The sequence below is a fragment of the Manis javanica genome, chromosome 2 (genome assembly GCF_040802235.1).
Source record: "Manis javanica isolate MJ-LG chromosome 2, MJ_LKY, whole genome shotgun sequence".
Classification (NCBI taxonomy): domain Eukaryota; kingdom Metazoa; phylum Chordata; class Mammalia; order Pholidota; family Manidae; genus Manis; species Manis javanica.
Window position 1 is genome coordinate 89,482,939 of NC_133157.1, and position 20,355 is coordinate 89,503,293.

Genomic DNA, 20,355 nt, shown 5'->3' on the forward strand with positions numbered 1-20,355 from the left:
ATAGGTTTTTAATTCTACTATACCCCATTGGAACCATCTGGATTGTTTGCTAAAACACAGATTACTGGGCCCCACCTTTAGAGTTTCTGATTCAGTAGGTCTGGGGTGGGGCTGAAATTCAAACTTTAACAACTTTGATTGATGCTAATGCTGCTGGTGCCCAGAACCACTGTCTTAAAGAAAACAGGAGAGAAGTTGAGACAATGAGACACAGAAGTAACACAGTCCAAAGGTGTATCTTTTCATAATGTTTGCTTGCTCAGCAGCCAGCTAGGGTGTCTCCTGCCTTATCGCTCATCTGGTGCCCCTGAGACTAGAATTTGACTCTGCCCCTTCCTTGATGGTGTCTGGCACTCTGTGGACCTGTGGACCCAGGTCCTAAATGGAGCATCTGGCCCTCACACGGACCGTGCTGGCCTGGGGGAGGCAGCGTGGATGTGTTTGCTTGTGCACTTTGTGTGGTGTACAAAGGTTACCTGCTGGATTCATCTGATGCCCCATTCACTCTGCTGAGAGACACTGGCCTAGCTTCTCACCTCCAACAAAATTGGCATTAAAAAGGAGTAAGTTATAATAGGGAGAATAAATCTTCCTCAAACCTGTAGTTTAAACGTGGATTAATGTTATAGGCAAGCATGGTAAAAATGTTAGCAGAGAATTATTAGCCATAAACCTCATTTCTTGCTGATTCACCTGTTTTTGACCAATGCTTCTTTGACAAAACTGTCTATCAATGTCGGAAAATAAAGCTGGTTATTTCCTTGAAACGCTATTTCCTGTGAAACTGTTTAGTGAAAAGGCAGTTCTAGCCCCAGCTTGCGGATGGTGGTTTTGTCACGGAGCTGTTAAATTAGAATGTGTTAGTCTGCACTGTGTGGTCGGCTCGTGGGCATGGCCCCATTTCGTCTGCCTTCTAGAACAGGTTTTTAATTTAGTATCTAGTTACTGAGAGGAAGGTTTATGTGGTTCGTAGTAATTATAGTTGGTAATGTGAATAATCTAAAAAGAATCCGGGCTACCTTCAATGAAATTATTTTAATTCATTGAATTCTCAGAAAATTCCAGTCCTGCCATCTATTCCAGGAGCATGCAGTAGGTGGCATCCAAGAGCTCTTTGGAGGCAAGCAGGCGCCATTTAAACAGGAGCCGCCGCGCTGCAGTCGTTGGCACAGCTCCGAAGTCAGAGATTGGAGATTGAAGAGGAAGGCGGAGGAGGAGCAAGGCCGGAGGAGCCGGGGCTGGGTGGCGCAGGTGCGCGGGGTCGCGGGTCTAGGGGCCGCCGGGCGCAGGGACTGGGGACCGAGGGCCGGTGCGCCGGTTGGCGGGGCGCAGGTGCGGAGGGCGAAGGGCGCTGGGCAGTGTGCAAATGCACCGGGCGCGCAGGCGGGCAGGGGGTGCAGGTGTAGGGCCGAGGGGTGGGGAGAGTACTGGCGGGGGCGCGGGAGCGCAGGTGCACGAGGGCGTACGGCGGTGAGCGTAGGGGAGGGGGGCGCAGGTGCACGGGGGCGCGGGGCGCACGGCAGGCAGCTGACAGCCTCGTCACCGCGGCGCGAGGGCGCGCGCCCCGCCTGCCTCCGGGAGGAGCTGCATCCGCACAGCCTGCGCTGCCCGTTCCTGTGCGAGGCGAGCTGGGAAGGAGCGCTGAGCAGAGTTGTGCTCTTCATCAGGTAACCGATTTCCTCTCCTTCGCTGTGGCTTGGCTGCGTCGCCTCGCGGCTCTGGGCGTTCAGGTTTGCGAGTCCCTGCAAAGGGGTTGCCGCCTTCGGGGAGCGCGAGACCGAGACGCTAATCCTGGAGTTGGTCGGGAAAAGGCTGCCTTTCTGCGTTCTTGTCAGGGAGGCTGAGACTTCATACCCTTCTCTAAAACCTGCTCTTTAAAAAACCTGTATCTTGCACCTTGTGTGGGGATTCCTTCCAAAACAGCAGTTAATGTTTTAGAAGATTCTTGGTGCAGGTGTGTCTCTCAATGAGGAGGTTGAATTGATAAATTTAGGAAAGTCCAAAAAAGATGTGGTACAAAGTGAGAAAAATGCGAAGCACGTTGGAGGCTGTGTTTGTTTGGCACGTTTGCATTTCCTCACCAGACCGCAGCCCTTCGTGGGCCTGGCTGAGACTTGGCGAAGTATTTTATTTCTCTTTTTAAAGCATGTAGTTCATGATATCGACAGTGTTCCTACCTGTTTCCTTGTTGTAAGAGCAGAGGCTAGGACAGGTGCCACGTCCGTCCAGTTGTAAGAATGTGGTTCCTGTAAGGTGACAATTATTTCTCTCAGATTCCAGGCTACCCTGCAAAACACCGCTGGCTTCTCGTCAAGCGGGAATCTGCCTGAGTAGTCTGTCCGGAAACAGGCTGTTTTCCCCTTTAAAAATCCAATTCATATTCTAAGGGATTTGGTAGACAAACTAGGAGCTCTGAGAATGATGGTTACATCCACTGAACAGTGAAACGCAACGTTGTCCTGGACCTGAGTTTCTCCCGACTGTCCGGCGTACAGCTTGCCTTCCCTAGGCGTTTCTTTTTAGACATATTTGCCCTTGTTAGCTTTTGAACGACGCTCTTCCATGTGAGAAGCTAGTTTTAGGGCATGAGGCCCGTTTCTGCTTTGAACTAAAAACTTAAAAATGTATTCTTTTTTAAGGAAGACTTTCTAGGTAACAATAAAAGGCTGGAGCATATACATTCCAGATCACTCCAAATGCACTTCTTTTCCAGTGGCATTTGGATTTTGAAGAGGTGGAGTGGGAGGGAGAGAAAAGGGGAGGGTAAAATTAGAACACATTTAACAAATTTGTGGGGGAATAATACTTTTTTTTTTATTGTTGCCTGAAATCACAAATTGTCAACAACTCCATCTCTGGGAATGTGCGAGGTCCTATGAGCTGAGTGAGGCACAGGGCGACCAATAGTTCATCTTACAGGAACAGAAGATACAGGCAAGGAAACATTTTCATCCTGTTTAGCACATGACATTTAATTTGGTAATAGGGACAATAGTCCCAGTGAACACAGGGAATGGGGGGGACAGGTGACTGAACCGTCACATAGGATTGCTGCTCACCCCTCAGTTGTCTCTGCAGATGGCAACTGTATGTGCACGGTGCTGCAGAAACCTCCGGAATCTTTTCTTGTTACAGCTGTAAGAGCTTTGTTTCTCAGAGGAGACTCAGAACACATCCAGATTGGATTCCCAGTTGGGGGAGTTCCTTTTCAGCTTGTGTCTAGCCATCTCTGCAGTCAGTGTGCTGTTCCAGCTTGACGGGCACCGAAGATGGCATTAATTTCATGCTGTGCATCTCCTATAAAGCACACAAGACTTCACTCTCTTAGAAATGTACTATTTCAGGAGGTATGCTGTCTCTACTCTGATACATATCACACCAAAAAATTAAAACCTATGAAAAATAATGAGGGTTCTTTTATCAAAAAGACAGTGTGTCTGTGACAATGAAAACACAGTGTTCATTCTTCTAATGTTGTGGACACAGTTGATCAGTTAGTATATTGGAAATTAATCTATTGATTTAGACAAAAATCATTACTTCCTCCCAAGATAAATGCAGTAAATTCTTGCACTAAAAATTGTCTTTGTTGCAAAGAGGAGCATTTGGTTGTCTGGGGCGAGGAGGTGCCTGCTAGCTATTTTATGTTAAAAATGGCTCAGTGCTGACCTGTACATTTCAATTCAGGTAACCACTGTGCCCCATTCTCACTTACAATGTAGTTTGCATCTATCTACTCTATCTATCTACCTATTATCTACCATCTGTTTATCTATCATGTGTCTATCTGGTATGGGTATTCAAAATGGACCAATGTCTCTAAAGGCAGAACTAATTTCTAGGACGTTCATTGTTTTTGGTTATTTTTCTAGGGAATTGCTGTCTTTAATGAAAAGGGAAGTTGATGTTTGTCACATCACAATTGCTAATGTTCTTTTGCAAGTTAAATTTACACATGCATGCATATTTAAGGATTAACTTTAAGTTATTTAATTGACTTCAAATTATGCCTTAGTTTTTATTTTATTATGTGGCTTACAAGTCTCTCTTCCTCAGGGTAAGAGTTCTTTAAAACGCTTGGAACAAATGTCCTCTCATTCTCACCTCCTTTGTTCTTAACAATGGTAAATTCAGGAAAGAAAGAGTTCTTTTAGCTCCCTCCTTAGTGCAGCCGAGTGTTTTCCTATAATTCAGAACCATCCAGAAGAAATGAAATGTGTGAGACACATGCATAATTTAAAACATCCGAGTAATCACATTAGAAAAGTAAAAACTCAACAGGTGAAATTGATTTCAGTAGAGTTGTTTAGTTCAATATATAAAATCTGGCCATTTGAAGATGTCATCAATACAAAATACTAATAAGATATTTTACAGTTGTTTTCATTCTGTCTTACACTCACAGAACATCTCAGTTTGGATTATCCATGTCTCAAGAGGTCGGTAGCCCCTGTGGCTGGTAGCTGTTGTATTGGCTGGCACAGCTATAGAATGTTAACCTGTCGACAAAACAGTTTGAAAGTTGAAATGTTAGGAATGATTACATTAACCAATTAAATGCTATCAAAAATAAGTTTACAAATCATCTCAAATTGCTATAAGACCTATGTCCTGTGTTTTCTTGCCATTAACTAGTTGTGCAGTCTGGGACCAAGCTTTATTTCATCACTAAAACAAGAGGATTGGATCAAATACTTCCCTGGTTCTGTGAAAAACAACCAGTAGGTGGACTTGTGGATTTAACCCACTCACAGCCTTGAGACCTACTGTGGCAGAGGCTCAGGCAGCAGGCCTAGTGGTGGGTGTCAGCGCTGTGCACTGGTACCAAGTGTGCATCTGGCTGTTTCCTGGTTCTGAACATCAGCAACTGAGTCCCTGTATCCCATGAAAGGATATTCAATTTTCATATTTAAAGTCCTTTACTGGACACATAGCAGCAAACTCATCATAGAATCAATGAACAGCTAGTGAGCTGGTGTTCACTACATGGTCAACTGTGCTTCAGAGACCTTTTTGTATCATATTTACTGGTGTGCAAATTTTCCATGTCTCTATCTATTTCAGTGCCATTAAAGCTGGTGAAACATAATGCTTTACAGTTGACTGACCCATGATTACTGACTTCTTAAACACAGAAGTGAATGACCACAGTGAAAAGGTGCCAGTTTCTTCATCCAGCCCTTGGACGGCCTCTGTGATCTGATGAGTGCGTGCTGGAGGGGCGGGTACCATTTCCATCACACAGGTGGTCTGCCTCAGAAATCCCGATAGGAGATGAGTAGAGCAGCATTTTGTATGAAAGGAGCTAGTGCACTGTTTGTCTAACGCTGATTAATGTCTGGAAAAGGATTGTTTTTCTGAGGAAATACGAGAACCCAGGAGCTTGCCATTGGGCTCTCCCACGGCCCTCTCCCTCTTCCAGTCTATCTCCCTCCTCTTCTCCCTCCTGACCTACCTCCTGAAGCTGGGCTCTGACTCACTGGAGCTTGGACAGAGGAGCCCTTGGGGAGGAGCTCTCCTTTATGTCATCTTCACATACCAGTGTTTTATTGGAGCATTTCTGTGACTTTTGAATTTGGAGTTTATTTCAGATGATTCGAAGCAAAGAGGAAAAATGATCAGTGTCCAGGCCTCCACATCCAGAGCAAACCCAGGAGTTCACTGTCACTTTAAATGCCAAGCTCAGTGGCATTTTCCTTTTTATATAAACTTGAACCTGTCATTTCAACTCCATCATCAACTTTACCCTTCTCCCCACCATGCACATACATGCATAAGATCCAAGGGTTACCTCCTTGCCTATGAAATAGTCCCCCGAGATTTGAAGAAAGGTGTCTGGAGAGTAGTCCTCTAGCACTGAAAAAAAGGACTGTGCTTCTCTTTTGAGTCCTCTGTTGGGTTCGTGGCCACAGAATGAAGGGCAGGGCCCCACACAACGGGGACACTGACATTGCTGTGTCATTAGGCCTGTGTGCGTTTGCAACCAAGGGGTGGGGCTGGGGGTGGCTGGAATTGTTGGGTGAAGCAAAGGACTGGGTGACCCAGATTTTGAGAAGAACCTACATTTCTCAGTATATCATGGCAACCAAGTGTTTGTTTGATTATCCCAAATAGATTTACAGGTGACACTGCATCTCTTTGTTCTTCTGTTCCTTTAGTTGTTTAAATTTCTCTAAACATACCAACAATTTCAAGGTGCAGAAATAAATCAGGCTGGTGGAGCAAAGATTTGAACATAAAGAATGAAAATTTAAGTATAGAATTTTTAGTGATCTCAGAGTAGGGAGAATTTTCTAAGGATGATTCCAAACTGGGATATGAAAGAGGAAAAGTTTGTTAAATTTGACTACATAGGCATTTTAAATTTATGTCCAGTAAAAGTAAACAACAATCCAAGGATAAACTACAGTTGGGAGGAAATATTTGTAAATATTTCTGAGGAGACCTAATTTCCGTAATACAGTGGGTCTCAAATTTTGTGAGCATCCAGATCGTCTCAGGGCTTGTTAAACTTGAGATTGCTGAGCCCCAGAGACTTTGATTCAGTGGGGCCAGAGTATTTGTAGCAAAGTCCTAGGTGAGGGTGAGATTGCTAGTCTGTTGAGGCAGCTGCAAACGACAGTCTTAATGCAAGATAAATGCCATCATTGCAAATAGAAAACAGAGCAGTGGGCAAGAATATGCAGGTCTCAAAGACACAAAAACAACTTAATTTTTAACACATGAAAAGATTCTCTGTGTCATGCAAATTAAATAAGTGCAGGTAAATCAGTAGTGGGCAACAGACTTCTTTTGGAAGGATCAAAGAGTTTGAAAACACAGTGGTCTAACGTAGGCATGAGGGAATAGCCATCTGTACACCATCTCCGGACAGGTGGGAGAAATTGGTGGTAATTTTAGAGGGCAACTGGCCATCTCTTGGAACCACAGGTCCACTTACAGGAGTTCATTCTACAGAGGGAGTCAAAAATGTGATGAGATATTTATGTTTAAGGCTGTTCATTAAGTAAAAAAAAAAAGCAGTTAGTGAGAAACTGGTTGATAAATGATGCGCCATCTCTCAGGAGAGTCCTATGCAGCTATTAAAAAGCACAGTCTGGCTCTGTATGCACTAAAATGGACAGATTTGTGGGAAACACTGTGGATACTACATTGCCAGGTATCTTTCTCTCTCACTAGTTATCAATTGTTTCTGACTAATAAGTTATCCCTCTTTGACTAGATACCATTTGTTTAACACCTGAACAATTCTCATTCTTCCACTGACTACCCAGTTCACATGCTGAAAGTCTCACTACCAACCCTCCTCTCCCATCTGATTTATGTTCCTGGTGAGGGACTGTTTCTGGTGATTAAGTTAAAATACATACACAGTGAAGGGAGGAGGGAAGTACCTATGGCCAGGATCCTCACCTGACCCTAATCTACTTGATGATGTAATTGGCTTCCTGCTAGTCTAATGCTTTATGCACCTGTTGGCAATGAGCCATTATTGTCTGTATTACTATATAAAGAGCTCTGCCTGGTGCTCTGCCCAGAGGCAGAGATGGAGACCTACTTGATGCCTGCCAACTGCCCCAGAGGCAGACGTGATTCCAGCACTCAACCTGCCACTATGAGAACAGCGCTTCCTATAAACCCATTGACTGCTAATATTCTATTGTTGTTATTTGGTCTCACAGAATCCAGAGAGAACTTGCCTGGAGGCAAACCCCTTCAATTAAGGCTATTGACATAGTTAGTAGGATTTGCTGCAGACCAGAAAAAAAAAAACAAAAAAAACAAAATGAAATAAGCTGCCCTCAGAGGAGGGGTACTACAGCAGGATGCCTCCATGGATAGGGAGACACTCAGGTATCCCTCCTTGAGCATGTGGTCTGAGGTGGCCTACCTCCTAGAGGACTGGGCCCCTCCCCAGGAGTGAGAGGAGGTGGAAGTGATGCCTGAGGAAGTAGAGGGGGTCCTCTGCAAAATAGGGAGGTCCTTAAAGAAACAGAGTGTGTGTGAGGCAGTGGGAACTATGGGTTGGCTATTCCTCACAGTGTTAAGAAGGGCCTTACAGGAGAGGAATATGTTCCTGAGAGAAGCACAAAAAGAAGTTGTCTTGCCAATGGGTTTCAGCCCTGGACAAGTCCACTATGGATTCAGTGAGACCAAAGAAATGACAGTAGGATGTTCTTGAGGTGAAAGGGTTTATACCCAACTTTATTCCCACAGTGGCAGGTCAGTCACTAGAATCCCATCCACTCAGAGTGAGTCTGCACGCAGCAAGCTGTTCTCTGCCTCTGGGCCTCTCTATCCCCTCAGCTGTCTTAGTCTCTGTCCTCAGCACTGCCACCTCTCCAGCTTCTGCTCTCCTGCAGCCTTGGAGCCCAGCAGCCATGCAGCAGTCATGCCACCGTGTCACCCAGAGCACTGGGCAGAGCTCTATATAGAGTCAGTAGCAACGTACTGCCCACACATATGTAGTGAGTTAGCCGACCAGGGCCAGATGAGAATCCTGGCCACAGGAACCTTCATGCTCCACCCCTCCAGGATTCTCACCTCTCAATCTATGTGCCCTCGAATCTCTGCAAGGGTCCCTGTGCAAGGAAGCTGGAACATTATATAGAATTATAACATTCCATAATAACAATACAATATACAGATAACAAAAATTACAACAAATTATAATAACCCTCCAGCCTGAGGAGATCCATTGCCACCAAATGGTCATCCTGGCTGTATTCAAACTAGTTCTACTCAAATGAGTTAACCAAAAGGACGATGTGTGGGCCTTACAATGCCCACCTTCTCCAGCCTCTCCAGCAGAAAGTCTTGCAGACACACAGGCTGATCTTCTTGCTTTGTATCTATCTTCTGTTTTATTCTCAGTGGCTGGAACCGCTGCTCCAGTCTCAGTTGTTGCTACAGCTCCAGTAAGATCCTATTTGACTTCCCATCTAATTTCCTTCTGTCTGCTCCTGCCCGTATTAAATCAACCCACATCTGGGTCCTCGTAACCTTCATGGGCCCTTAAAATTCTTCCTTCAAGAAGCAGACCATATTTCCTTGTGTGCTTTCATTGCTTGATCCTGAGTATAGGAGCAGAGCATAGAGTACTCCGTGACCTAGGGAGGTGCTGCACCTCTCCTGGAAAAACCTGTGGTTGCCTAGTCTTTATTTTCCTTCGGGCTTTTCACCAGCTTTCAACCAGGTGGGGTTTCAACCCAGAAGGGGCCGATGCCTCTGGCACCAATAGGGTCTCCACCCCCACCTGTTGGTCAAACCTCTGCTCCTCCATTTCTGGGGCTGACGGCTCCACTATGTCCTTCTCCTGCCCCACAGCACCTGGCAGCCTGCACTCTCATGCTGCTGCTGCTTGTGCTGCTCTTTCTTGAGCTGCTGCTGCTTCTCGTGCTGCTTCCTCTTGGGTACCATGACATCCTTTACTATTTCCACAGCTTCTTGCAGTGATGCCATTTCAATCACCAACATTGTTTACATCCTCAACAGCATTTTGCAGCTCACATTCTCGTGCTGCCTCTTCTCATGCTTCCTGCAGGAGAGCATCTTTCTCCCTTACAGCCTTTCTCAATATTGTGAGAAGAAAACTCCCCACCATTTCTGTGGCCTCACAGGCAGTCTGTTTCTCTACAGAATTCCCTGCTTTCCTGCTTTACTGAGAGCCAACTTTACTGCTCCAGGTGTTGCCTCCACCCCTTCCCAGTCTTGGGGTGGGGTCCAGTCCTCTAGGAGGCAAATGATGTTGGACCACATGTCCACTGAAGGACACTCGAATGTCTCCCCATCCATAGGCACAGCCTGCTGAAACACTCCCATGAGGGCAGCGTGTTCTTTCCTTGGTCAACAGTGAATCCTGCTGACTATAGCCAAGTGTCTTGCCAATGGGTTTCAGCCAGGACAAGTTCACTATGGATTCAGTGAGACTAAAGAAATGACAGTGGAATGTTCTTGGGGTGAAGGGATTATACCCAACTTTATTCCCATGGTTTCAGGTCAGTCACTAGAATCCTGTCCACTCAGAGCAAGTCTGCACAGCAAGCCAGTCTCTGCCTCTGGGCCTCTTTATCCCTGCCGCCGTCTCAGTCTCTGTCCTCGATGCTGCCACCACTCCAGCCTCAACTGTCCTGCTGCCCAGCAGCTGTGCAGCAGCTATGCCACTGTGTCACCCATAGCACTGGGCAGAACTCTTTATAGAGTCAATAGCAGTATATCACCTACATGTGTGTGGTGAGCTAGCTGACCAGGGTCAGGTGAGAATCCTGGCCATAGGAACCTTCACTTTATCCACAGAGGTAAAGGTCATGAAGGAAGAAAAAAATTCATTGATGATTGAGATGGCGTCATTGCGTGGTGCTGTGGAGATGGTGAAGGATTAATGGTAACACAAGGAGAGACAGCACAAGAATGCAGGCTGTGAGGTGCTGTGGAGGAAGTAAAAGATTTGTTTAAGAATGAGATTGTGTCACTGTGAGGCACTGTAGAAGAGGTAAAAGGCCATGAAGACAAAGGATGTACCCCTGCGAGAAGCATGAGAAGAGGCAGCATGAGAATGCTAGCTCCGAGGTGGTGTGGAGGTAAAAGAGTCTTTGCAGAATGAGAAAGCGGTGCTGCAAGGTGCTGTGCAAGAGGCAAAGACCATGGAGAAGAAGGATGTGCTCCTGAGAGAAGCACAAGAAGAGGCAGCACGAGAATGGCAGCTGTGAGGTACTGAGGGAAAGGTAAGAGAGCTGCTGAAGACTGAGCTAGCATCACCATGAGGCACTGTGGAAAAGGTCAAGGGTGTAGCAGAGGAGGGGCTCTGCAGAATGAGAGAGCTACCATCAGTACTGGAAATGGTGGAGGAGCTGGAAGAGAAAAAGGAGGTAGAAGTGGTGCCAGAGGTATGAACCCTTCCTCTACTGAAATCCCACCCAGTTGTAGTCAAGAAAAGATGCAACAACTGTAGGTTCCTCCAGGAGAGGTGCAGCCACCTCCCCAGGTCATAGAGAACTCTAGCTCCACTCCTATACACACACAGAGCTGGTGGATTTGGGCTCCTGGTTTGGGCAGAAACCCTCAGTACATATCAGCCTGGCTCCTGCGCCTTTGGGATGTAGGGGTGGATGGGATCATTCTGTCTGGATCAGAGATGGGAAAGCTGGCTTCCCTGAAAACTCATCCTGCCTTGGAACAGTGACTGCAGAATGCACACCAGACCCCAGGGAATCATTCACTTCTCAAGTGGGTAATGGCTGCACTTCACACTGTATGGCCCAATCAGGGTGACTTGCCGTCTTCCCCTGCCAAATGGCAGATGTGTACTGAGCTCTAATAGGTGTTAATGGGAGTTAGGCATGAAAAATGCCATTTATAATCTGGTAAATTATGGCCCAGATGAGCTGGTTATGGCAGGGATGAGGGATATGGTGTCACAAATGGCTCCCTTGTCTCTCTTTGGGCCCTTAGTGGCCATTCTTGATCCTAACTTAGGGCAGCCCATAAATGCAATTACCCATACTGTGTCAGATTTGGGGGCGGTGAAGTGATGGGGGCACAGAAGGGAGTATGGTCTGCTACTGAGAGGAAGGGTCTATCCAGATGTGGGTTGATTTAATAGGGACAGTAGCAGACAGAGAGAAATTGGATGGGAAGTCAAATAGAATCTTACGGGAGCTGTGGCAACAATTGAAGCCAGAGCAGTGATTTGAGCCACTAAGGACCAAGAAGTAGAGCCCAGAGATAGAGCCAAAAGCCTGGCCTGTGCACCTGAGAGACTTTATGCAGGAGAGTGAGCCAACCTCACCTGAACCTGCACAGGAAGACAATTAGTGAAATGGTTTGAGAGGAGGGTCAAACACCCTCCTTGGGGGACCAGGTGGGGAGTGGAGGCCACATGTTGAAATATCGATCTATTGGGCTTTCAGTACATGTACAGTGTGCCCTGGCTCTGGTAGACAGAGGATTAAAGTTCCTTTATGGCAACCCTGAGCAGTTTCCTGGAACACCTGCTGTTTATGGAGGTAAGGCTATCAGAGTGAAACATGCCCAAATCCCATTGGGAATAGGTTGTCTACCCCTAAAGGAGTATACTCCGTATATTTCTCTTATCTGTGAATATATTTTGGGGATAGATATCCTGCAGGGCCTATGGTTGCAGACCACTGCAGGTGAGTTCAGACTGAGGATATGTGTGGTGAAGGCAGTTCTCAGGGGACGTGCTAAACACCCACCAATAGCTTTTCCTGTGCCTCAGTGGGTGACTAATACCAAACAATACAAATTGGAGAGCATAAAGAAGTTGAAGAAACCTCCCAGGAACTGGAGAAGGTGGGTATTATAAAGCCCACCCATAGCCTTTTTAATTCCCTGGTGTGGCTAGTAAAAGAGCCAGATGATTCTTGGCACATGACTGTGGATTACAGAGAACTGAATAAAGTCATACACCCTCTGCATGCTGCCATCCCCTCTATTGCAGACCTGATAGATACCCTCAGTCATGAACTAGCAACATATTATTATGTTGTAGATCTTGCTAATGCCTTCTCTTCCATTGACATAGAACTGGAAAGTCAGGAATGATTTGCCTTCATGTGTGAAGGACAGGAATAGACATTCACTGTCCTTCCACAGGGATACCTCCACAGCCCACTAGCTGTCATGGACTTGTAGCTCAGGACTTGGCAGCATGGGAGAAGCTGCCAATGGTGCAGCTGTACCATTATATTGATGATATCATGCACATGTCTGATTCTCTTGATGATTTAGAAGGGCAGTTCCTAGACTGCTGCAACATCTACAGGAGAAAGGATGGGCTGTGAACAGCACCAAGGTTCAGGGACCTGGTTTTTTAGTCAAGTTCTTGGGGGTTGCCTGGTTGGGTAAGACTAAACTTATTACAGAAGAAGTCATATACAGAGTCTAGGCCTCCTCTGTCACTACCACTGTGGCAGTATTATAAGAGTTTTTGGGTCTTTTGGACTACTGGCGAGTGTTTATCCCTCACTTGGCACAAATTCTGAAGCCCTTATACCATTTAGTATGAAAGGGTATTAGGTGGGACTGGGATGAGGCATGTGCATCTGCCTTTACTGCAGTGAAACAGGCAGTCAAGGTCATGCAGGCCCTGAGTGTGATAAACCCATCAAGTCCCTGTGAACTGGATGTTAATGTGACTGAAGACAGTTATGGCTGGGGCCTCTGCTTGAATGAACTTGCCAACCTGGATTCTGTTCATAACTCTGGAAAAGAACAGAGGTATGATACACCTTAATTGAGAAACAGTTGGCTGTCCTGTACCATGCACTGCTGGCCACAGAAGGCATCACCAGAACAGCCCCAATAAAGGTAATGACCACCTTTCCCATCATGGGGTGGTACAAGACTAGACCCAAAATCTGTGGAGTGGCATGGCACAGATGCCTATGCTGGCCATGTGGGGTGCGTACCTACAGCAGTGTAGTGCCCACCCACCCCTTGAGTGAAGAATTCCAATGCTTATTGGGGCTAGTGACACATACCAGTGAAAGGCAGGGCAGAGATGGTTTGCGAACACCCGAGAGGCAGACATGATTCCAGCACTTGAACCTCCACTGTGAGAATAAAGCTTGATATAAATCCTTTTACCACTAACATTCTATTGTTGTTATTTGGTCTCACCATATCCAGAGAGAACTTGCCAGGCAGCAATTCCCCTCAGGTGAGACATGCAGTCATCCATTATTAGATACCTAGCATCATTTTTGCATTTTAAAAAATAAACAGACTGGTCTGAAAGTTGCTTGGCAATATTACACGTTAGTGTAAAAAACTTTCTTCTTTAACACTTTAGAATCCAGAGCTCCTTTTCAATTGTCACTAATTTGGATAGGCTTGGATGCCTTACTGGGTTTGCTATACCTGAGTTGAAATGCAGGTTCTGCCACTTACTAGCTATTCATCAGTGAGCTGTTACTTTAACCACCGGAGTCTCAGTCTGCTTATATGTATATTGGAGCTACTGATCCCTAAATCTGAGGTGTTTGAAGGTCCAGCTTGTCTAGGACCTCTCCACACTTGCTCGAGGGTCAGGGTCCCTGGGCTGTTTCCGTGATTGCTGTCTGAAAAGCATCTTAATGGTTTTGCTCACTGTCTCAGATTTGTTCTCCTTTACACCTGGCATGACACCTGTTGTCTTTCAGTTGCACTTTGCTTCTGGATGGAATTCTGGTCTTCAGCATTAGCCTTTTCTAATCTACCTAGTATACTCTCCAATTAATCTTAAAATAATTGATTTTCTTCTTTACATCTTTCTCCGAGATGGACCTGCAAGGACTCCTTATTTTGTATCTGGTTAAATCCACGTTTCTTCTCTTGCCAACATGCTTTTCCTCTGTTCCTTGACTGAGTTCATTTCCCCACAACAGTCCTCACTCTGCTATTGAATCTGCACTGTTTTGAGTATCTAAGAATATCCCTTACTTGGTATTTTTGCTTTTTGGTCTATAGCTGTTCATGTCTGTCATGATTCTGGGTGTCCTGGTCATGAATGGAAACCTGCTGAGGGCAGGTGGTACTCACACTGTCTGATGTTAACTATCATTGGATTCTGGACATAGCAGCAGCTATTGCCTTTTACAGCATGTTTTGCTGACCTGCCTAATAACTGTAGAGCAGATACAAATAAGTGTTCATTGATGAATGGCTCACAGCTCCCTACTATATGCCCTTGCCTTTTCTCTATCAGCTCCAACCTCCAGGATCTTCACTCAATGGGAGCAGTGGCCCCATGTTCAGTCTTCCTTCTTACTGTTCAAATGTCACCCAGCATGATTTCAGTCTTTTCCTCCACTCCTCTTGGAGTTCCACACCCACAGTCCCAGGGGAACCTTGTCAGCACTGAAAATTCTTCCACTTCCAGAGGAATACGGAGCATCCTGTCCGAGTGGCAGCCTCTCTTTGCAGCATGCTTGCTAAGCTGCTCCCTGGACCTCTCCCAGAACTCACATGTTATCTTACTAGAGTATGCACTTGTTAGCTTCCCACTGACACTTAATACATATTCATATCTCCATATTTTAAAATTAATTTTAAAAAACCCTTTAAAAAATAAAAACTTGGAACCACAGAGCCACCAACTTAAAACCAGAGTCTCAGGAAATATTTCTGAGTTGCCCATATCCATTTCTGCATCTGCGTTCAGTCCTCAACTTATCACCCCGTGATTCTATCAAAACATGTCTTGTTCAGTTCACCAGTGGCTTTCATCACTTCTCAGGCAGTGGTTCTCTCCAGTTCTCATTGTACCCTACTTCTTCCTGCCAGTCCATGCTGCTGAGCCTCCTCTTTCTCAGGTCCTTACTTTCCTTGGCTTCCACAGCATGACCTGTCAATGCAGTAGCTTCTACCATCCAGCTCCTCCTTTTACTTCTTTGCAGAGTCACTGCCTTTCCAAACACCAAATTCTGGAGTCTCCTGAGGGTGTCTAAGCCCTAAGTCCTCTATTCTTTTCTCTTTTTCCTCACAAGCCATCTTGTCCACATGCTGGACTTCAGTCCCTACCTAAATGCAGATAGCTCCCACTGTGCTCTGATCCCGGATGCTACTGCAGGCCCTGGACATATTATCCACCTGCCCACTCCATGTGAGCCTCCACTGTGCTAAAGACACTTGGACCTCTGTTTGATGAAAATCAAGCTTACACACGGTCTTGCCCTAAAACCTGACCTTTGCCTAACATTCCCTCAGTAAATGGTCTCATCCATCTCTCCAGGTGGGAACCTTAGGAGCTTTATTTGGCAGTTATTTTCCTTCACACCACACCTTAAATCTCCCCCCACCCAACAGCCATCATCACTTGCTGTTGACACTTTAATTTTGGCCATGCCCCTCCGTCCAGCCTCAATGCACATCACTTCCACCATGCCCACTGCAGTGGTCATACCACCCTGCTTCCAATACTTGGAGGGCTCCAGATAAGAAGCCTCAGGCTTTCCCTCCATGGGTCCTGCACATGGCCTTGGTCTGGCTTTTTTGATATATAACCAAGCAGAGGGCTGCGGATCAGACATCAGCAACAGAACTGCCCTGTCATTGAAATAGTGGCACAGTCCGCACTAGTTCTTTGTTGCTTCAGCCTGGAAGCCACATCTGAGATCCCACTCAATTCACCAAAGTGTATTTAATGACCACTGGTTCATGGCCATGTAGACATGATATCTAAGACCTCTGCTTACATGGCTTTCTCCTGAGGCACACTGCTTAGCCTGACCTTCCCAGTCTTTTCATTAGAAGTAAAATACAGATTTAATTAACACACCAAGTAGATTCCTACTGCACACTTCCTAAAGGCCAGGCAGTGTTAAAGCACTGGGGAGACAACAGTGAGTATAACAGATCCTTCTGGACCTTATAATATAGTGGAAGGAAACACAATGTTTAAAAAGTAAATTGCATAGTATGTCAGAAAGAGATGCTTGCTATGAAGGAAAATAAGGCAGGAAGAGGTTACAGACTGTCAGGGTTGAGTTTGGGATTATGAATTAAGATAGAATGAGAGTCTCATTGAGAAGGTAACATTTGAACATAGGCCTGCAGACGGTTGAGGTAGCAGGGTGGTCCTGATAGAGGGACTAGCCAGTGCAAAGGTCCTAAGGCAGGAGCATGCCAGTTATGTCCAAGTAGTAAACTAGAGTTGTAAGTAATTTATCCACCACTATTACCATATTGCAGAATCTAACTGTGACTATGTTTTTACCATTACCAGTGAGATTTATATTATCTTCTTATATGTTTATGATGTTAACTGATGTTCCTTTACTCCACTCAAAGAACTCCCTTTAGCATTTATTGTAAGGCAGGTATGATGGTAACAAACTGCATCTGCTTTTGTTTGTTCAGCAAAGTCTTTATTCCTCCTTCATTTCTGAAGGACAGTTTTGCTGGATGTAAAATTCTTGATTGACAGTTATTTTCTCTCAGTATTTTGAATGTGTCATTCCATTCTCTCCTGGCCTGAGAAATCTCTGTTGAGAAATCCACTGGTTCTCTTATGGGGATTCCCTTATAATGTAAGATCTCTTTTTTCTCTTGCTGCTCTTTAAATTTTCTTTGTCTTGGACTTTTAAGAACTTAATTTTAATGTGTCTGTAGCCCTATTTGGATTCCACCTATTTGGGATCTTCTGGGCCTCGTGGGTCTGGATGTCCATTTCTCTCCCCAGGTTTGGGAAGTTTCCAGCCATTACTACTTTAAGTGTACATTCTGTCCTTTTCTCTTTCTCCTCTCCCTCTAGAATTCACATAATGTGTCTCTTTTAATTGTGTTTCATTGTGTCCCATAACTTCCATAAGCTTTCTTCTTTTTCACTTTTTGCTCCAATACTGGGTAATTTACAATGTCCTAGTCTCCACGTCACTGTTCTTTCTTCTGCATGTTCAAGCCTACTTTTGAAACTCTTGAATTCTTCAGTTACTGTAATTTTCAATTCTAGGATTTCTGCTTTTTTCGATTTTTTTGGATGGTTGTTATTTCACTGTTGAACTACTCATTTTGTTTATGTATTGTTTCTCTAAATTCCTTTAGTTGTTTTTCTTTGTTTTCTTGTAGTTCACTAAATTTCCTTACTAGGGCTATACTGAATTATTTGTCTGACAGTTCATATATCTCCATTTCTTTAGGGTCAGTCATTGGAACACTACTGAGTTCTTTTGCTGGTGTTGTATTTACCTTCTTTTTCATGATCCTTGAATCCTTAGAGTGGTATATGTGCATTTAGGTAATCAGGTTCCTCTTCCAGCTTTTAGAGGTTTGCTTTGGGAGAGACCATAATCTGCCAGATAGTTCAGTTTGGGTTTCTGGGTGTGTCTGCTGGTAATGCCCTTGGGCAGGTGGGGCCGCTTTATTGTCTATTTTTTGGGTGAGGCAACTGTTCAAGCCCTAAGGGTAGAGTAGGGATGAGGGTTTTTCCACTGACTGAGAACAGTTGAGTAGGCCTGCTGGCTGGGTTCCCTACCGAAGTAGGGCTGTGAAATGGGTTCTGCAGTTGCCTGGATTCTCTGGTCAGGCTCACTAGGTGGTTGGGACTGGGTATTATGCTCAGTAGTAGCTGGGGCTGTGATCTAGCTTCCCTGCCCTGGCAGGACAGCAGGCTCGGTCCCAGGGCCTGTACATCTCACTGTTCGGGGATCTGAATCAAGCCAGAGTGTGCACTGAATTCCTTGGTCAGGTGAGGCCACTGGTTTTGCTCTGCAGATGGGAGAAGCTACAGGGCTGTGCTCTTTGTTCAAGTGCCACTGTGCATAGGGCTGTGAAATGCGCTTCCCAGATTTCTGTGTGCTCTGGTTGGTTTCCCTGATTAGACAGACTCTAAAGGCTGTGTTAGTGATGAGTGGGGCTATGAATTAGACTTCTTGCCTGGGTGCAGCAGGAGGAGCAGCTCTAAAGCTGGCGAAACTCTGTTGTCTTAACTCAGGCTGACCCACACTGCAAGTTCTGTAACCAAACAGGGCTGCTGGCTTTGTTTTGCAAAATATTGGCTTATGTGCCTGCCTCTGCCTCAGTGCCACTGGGCTGCAGGGCTTCCAGGGTTGTCTCCAGCTGCTATGGTAAAATGGGAAGACTCCCTCATATCAGGAGGGGTTGTGATTCAGCTGCTTGCCTGAGTGTGGGCAAACCGGGCTCTAGGGCCAGTAAAACTCCTTGTTTGAGGATCTGAATCAGGCAGATCTGAATCAGGCAGATCTACCCCACCAAGTTCCCTGGTCAGAGTGTGCCACCAACCTGATTCTGCAGCCCCTGGTTGAAATTACTACTTGGGCACTTACCACTCAGTGTGCTAAGGTTCAAGTGCTGGTTATTCCAAGCCCCTCCCCATTCTCTGTCAGTCAGATTCCCCATGGTTGAGCCCTGCAGATTCCCCTGCAATCCCCATGATATGAGATCAGAGTAGAGGCTCCTGCAGAGTGACCCACAGTGCTGCGGTCTAGTCATCCGCCCAGGTTCTCTTTTCCCACTGAAGAACCAGAGGCAGGCTGTGGTGACCTCTCTGAGTGGTGCCCTGGCCTGGAGGTGGGGCAGTGCACTCAGTATGAAGCTGTTCCTCTTAGTCCTTTAATGCAGCCTGCCTTGGTCTCTGTAATGCATGGGGTGCTTCCACCTCATCCCCTCAGTTCTAGGATTTTTTCAGTGGTGTCCTGTTCTTGAATAATAGTTGTTACTTGTTCTTCTTGTGAGAAGGAGTGTAGTCAGTCATGACCTATGTTGCCATCTTGGTGATATCACTTACCTGGAAGTTTTTTTATATTGCTCTCTTCAAAATGCTCTCTTCATAGGATAATTGTTTTTCCAAGGTAAGTACTGTGTCCCTCCCTCATGTTCAAAGTGTCACCTTTATAGTATAGGGACGAAGGAAGTGTGCTTGTTTTTGGAAAATACCTGCTACATGGCATACTACTAAAGGCCACCTGACATATAGAAAGTGGTAATGAATTTAGAGCATTGCTTTTTGTATAAAAGAAAACACACATGCCTTTTGCCTTTTAGTTCTGCAACATTTACATTTTCTTTGCCACAAAATAGTGAACCATCATGTGGTAGGAAACATTTTAATGGTGGCTTCTCATCTCCATATGAAGCATTGTAAAGAATCTATATCTTAAAGGCTTATTTTATATATTAAAATTTTTAAAAATTCAAATGCATGACATCCAGCAACTTCTGCCTACTTTTGGCTTCAACTTCTTTGCTGCAATAACTTACTGATGAATGGTATAACAAGCTCATTCACCTCTGGTTCTGTCTCTGTGATGTTACCACATACCCTTTTGTAATTTTTATTTGCCATTGCCAACCTATGAGTGGTTACTTTTATGTAGATTTTTCCAAACTATATATTTTGTTTTTTGTTTTTAAAGAGTTCTGTTATCTTCGCTGATACAATTTTCCTTGGTTGCTGGCTTGACTACATTGTTGAATACAAATGTATTTCAACAGCAGGTAATGAATCAATATGTGCTAAGTGTTTCCGATGCATCCTGCACTTTGTTGGCTGAACTGATGTGCTGGCGAGTGAATCCTGCAGGGCCCTGCCTTCATGGCAGATATTTGAGGTGGGTGGGGAGAGAAAACACAGATATTCTAATGTTAGTTTCTTCCCAAGTTCAGCATTACTTTCTATTTATTTTCCTATAGGATTCTGAGAGAGAGATGCCATGTTGTTTACCACCAGGCACTTTGGTGTTTTCATACATTTTACCACAGCAGGAAAAGCAGGGTTATTTCCAATGGCTCATGGCTTTTTACCTTTCATTACTAATAAGAGGATTCTAAACATTTTTAAAAAATCAAGCTTACTTAAATTTTAAATATTGGGTTAATTATAAACTGTTATTAAAT

The 20,355-nt window shown here is 45.1% G+C and overlaps 1 protein-coding gene across 2 annotated transcripts in view; it reads left to right on the forward strand.

Moving 5' to 3' along the window:
• The first annotated feature begins 1,094 nt into the window (after positions 1–1,094).
• The window catches only part of DIRAS2 (DIRAS family GTPase 2), a 32,012-nt gene continuing 12,751 nt past the window's right edge, over positions 1,095–20,355 (forward strand). The window contains exon 1 of one of the 2 annotated variants that reach the window (XM_017658154.3): positions 1,095–1,251. The gene's annotated coding sequence lies outside the window, so the exon portion shown is untranslated. Of the gene's footprint in view, positions 1,252–1,464; positions 1,668–20,355 lie in introns of those variants that run through there. The other variant, XM_036992487.2, reaches the window with a different exon arrangement.